Source organism: Elephantulus edwardii, unplaced genomic scaffold (genome assembly GCF_000299155.1).
Source record: "Elephantulus edwardii isolate Elephantulus edwardi_28Jun2011 unplaced genomic scaffold, EleEdw1.0 scaffold00143, whole genome shotgun sequence".
NCBI classification, from domain to species: Eukaryota; Metazoa; Chordata; class Mammalia; order Macroscelidea; family Macroscelididae; genus Elephantulus; species Elephantulus edwardii.
In genome coordinates this window covers 8,490,864-8,494,907 of record NW_006399893.1, presented here as the reverse complement: position 1 = coordinate 8,494,907, position 4,044 = coordinate 8,490,864, and positions in this window count along the sequence as shown.

Below are 4,044 nucleotides of genomic sequence, written 5' to 3'. Positions count from 1 at the left end.
TGAACTGCTCCTTTTCATCTCTGCAGCAACCAGTATGGGGCCCATTGTCATTGTCATCTGTGGGACCTGATGTTCACATCACGCCTTGGAAGGAGCCACATCCAAATCTGGCTGCCTTGGAGCTCCATGAGCGAGCCCGTCTCTGGCAGCCCACACAGGAGTGTGAGTACAGATTCTCACCATTGCTGATGGCTGCACAAAGATGTTCTTAAAAATCATTCTTTCAAGTTAAAAGTCTGACATCCCTAATGGTCTTCAAACTGAGTTTTGAACTTCCTTCACAACATGAAGGGCAAATGCAGATTACTGTGACTCAAACCTCAAGTAGTAAACATCTCATCCACTTAGTCCCTTTAGACAAGACACACTTACTACTCAGAAAATATTTTTAACATAATACAGGATGTAATGAGCTTGCAATGCAATGCCATGCTTTCCAGCCCAAATAATTATAAGCTTCTACAGGGTGTATCCAGCTTATTAACCGTACTTTAAGCCTACAAACTACCCTAGCTTCAAATGAACTGGATTACTTCAATACACATGCAAACTCCAATTTAATTTCTAGACAATTATTTGCATTCCGGGGGGGGGGGAATCCCACAGCAGGACAAGTGATATTGTAATTTTCTTGGATGCTGTCTTCATTATAGGAACAGGGATAATAAACTTTACTACCTTGAAGACAAACATTTCTATCAATGAAGGAAAACGTGAAAGCTGTTTGTTTACTTGCCAGTCGAAGTTGCCATGCAGTTTAAGTGGCATGTTTCTGAATATTTCAAACCTCTTCAGTTCAGAACCAAACCCAGAGATGAATTAAAATTATCTTTACCTCTTTGTTAAAGAGCCTTGTATTTACATACTAGGTCAATATACACTAAGTAGGCAGAATGATCTGCGCTGTAGAAGTCAGGGGAAGGGTTACTCCATACAGGGAAGTGGTATGACAGATGGAGACGAGTGTTCGTAGAAGGTGGTGGCCCAAAGAAGCCTCTAGGCACTGTTCCAAATCCCAAATCTTCAGACAACTCTCATTTGTGGAGACTGTTACACATTAAAATTGGTCCCTTAATCTATAGGTCAGGGAGTTTGAATGTCCAAGCCTTTATACTAAGTCAGTCTTTCTCTCTCCCTCATTAACACCAAGTCCAAAAAGACCCTTAGCTGACTCGCCAGCAGGTTTTCAGAGACAGTAAATCACACAGGAGGGAACTTCCCACTTTTCTCAGAGCAGCTGATATATTCAAAACACCTGCCTCTGGCCTGCAGTACTACTGTCTATTCGCTGAGCCCCTGTAAACCGCATGTGCCACGCAGGGCCTTCAAGTTTTGTTACTGGGACTGGGTACTAGATGTCCAGCTAGATTTGTGACAATTCAGTCTGAGCTCGATTGAGCTCAGTTTGTGCCAGTCCCTCATGCTGTACATTTACGGTTTAAAAACTAAACTCGTTGCCATTGACTTGGAACCAAATCATAGCTGACCCTCCATCAGGTTTCCAGAGGCTGTAAATCTCACAGGAGTGTGCTCATCTTTCTCCTAGCTGGTGGATTTGAACTGCCTGCTTTAGGGTTGGAAGCACAACTACCACTAGGCCACCAAAGCTGGCCCATAATCAATACACACATTTAAAAGTACTGTGGGAATAGGAAGAGAAATTTATCTACTCTCTCAGAGGCAAAGAACTTCTGGTCTATACAGCATCTAAACAGCACCAGGGCCACATGGATAAGAGATCAAAAGAAACAAGGGACTGCCTTTCTGGGCCTGCTCTCCCGCATTCACCTTCTGTCTCCAGGATCTCAGCCTATTTAACAGTGAAGAACGAAGCATGCACAGCAGCCGAAGCAGGTCACCACTTACCACTTCCTCCTCTAGCTGGCATAATTATTTCCAGGAATCGGCACGCCATAATCAATCACCATTTTCTCAAATCCTTCTCTAGTTTTAAAACTTATAGGAATCAATGTCAATTTTAAAATTAATAAAATTCCACAAATTATCCCCCTAAAACACTAAAATCTGCATTTTCCAGACAATGCACCTCACCACTTCAGATCTGAAATGCAAACAAAAATCTTACAGGGTTACATAAAATGAAAACACGATAGTACTGGAGTGCTGCACATACATCGTAGCTCTGCTAACACCTTTTATTGCAGGTCTCTGTTTAAACCCAGAAATACACCATACAAAGGGGTGAAAGGCAGCAACCACAGGGAAAGGAAAAATAAATCTGATGGGTTAACTCTAAAGTGTCCACAGCTGTGTCCACATTGTGTCAGAGGCCAGCAGTGTAATGACAATTAATCGTCAAGTAGAATTAATCCTCATGCAGAATATAATGCTGATTAAAGGGTAAGTAAGTGGCCTCGTGGTACAAAGCTGTGCTTCAATCCCAAAGCACGTGGTTCAAAACCACCAGCCGCTCCTCAGGAGGACAGGCAATCTCCTCTGTGGGAGTAACTGTCTCTGAAAACCCACTGGAGGGTCAACTATAGGCTGGTTCTGACTGAATGATACAACAACAGTCCATTAGTGGCTGAGGGATAAACATGGACATTTCCTCCTGTTCCAATTTACAGCCTTGGAAACCTAGTGGAGCATCATGAGTTGGAACTGACTCCAACACAGTGAGTTCGAGGCTTTTTTTTTTTTTTAAGTTTGTGGGGTTTTTTTTTAATCTGAAGTTTAACTATATTAGTTAAACTCTAAACAGTACCAAGTATTAAAAACTCTGGCCACCAAAATGTTTTCAAGAAATATTTTATTACTGACATTGCTTAGAATTTGCTCATCTGTTGACATGAGTTTTGTTGTGTTTGAAATGCCTGCAAACCTCACACCCCATTTCAGCTGTACCTGGGCAGGGCAGGGCCACCACCTCATCCTTAAGAGGCAGCTACAGAATACACAGTAAAGAACCAGGCAAACAAATATCTTCGTGCACAAAAGCTTTTATGTTTGACACATTAAGACAGCCCCCTTCATGTTGTATCTGAGGGTGCAGCAAACACTGTTGCTGACCGGAGGAATCTTGGGTGTGAGGAGCCGTCTTGTGCACTGCAGATCTGGCCTCTGCCGACTAGGTACCAGAACACTCCCCCGTGCCTAGGGCAGGCCCACGACAACCAAAAATGCCTCCAGACCTTGTAAGATGCCATATTTGACAGCCAGTGGGGTGGGGGTTTAGGAAACTTTAGGAAAACCTCAAAGGCACTCTGCCTTCTCTTCACAAACAAGCACATGCTCTTACTTTTTTTTATTCTTTCCCCGGTAACTCACCGTGCCATCAGGGATTCTCAAATAATTCCACGTGGATCAGGGACTAGCAATGTAACTGGGCCTTCTCGGAATTAAACCTCATGTAGAATACGATGTTTATTAAAGAGTAAGTAACCCATCAGCAGCCCCAACGGAGAAAGATAAATTCTTGCTATTGCAATTCATAGCCTTGGAAACCTGAATGGAGAGTCTATAGGAGTCAGAACCAACTTGATGGAATTGAGCACATGACTTATTGGCATTTCCTTTTTATCAACTGGAAGCTAAAAAATACTAAAACAGTACCACATATTTAGAACTTTAACTATCAAAAGTTTTTCTCAGGGAATAGTCTCCTACTAACATTGCTTGGAATTTACTCATCCATTGTGATCATTAAGAACAATAGCTGACATCAGTTTTATTGTTTTTAATCTCTATAAACAACACATCCCATTTTAGCTGCACCTGAACAGGACAGAGCCACCACCCTACCATTGACAACTGCAACATACATACAGGTCAAAGAACCAAGTAAATAAAAACCTTCTGGAAAACACAAAGGCTTTTGGGTCCTGGTGGCATGGTTTATTTCCTGTTGGCCTGTTAACTGAAAGTTTGCTGGTTCAAATCCACCAGCCCCTCTGCTGGAAAAAGACAGGCAGTCTCCTCCCACACAGCTTTAAAGCCTCTGAAACCAGATGGAGAGCTACTGTGAGTCCCTGCGTATGAATCCACACAACAGGGGTAGATGTGGGGTTTGGTTTGGGGTTGATA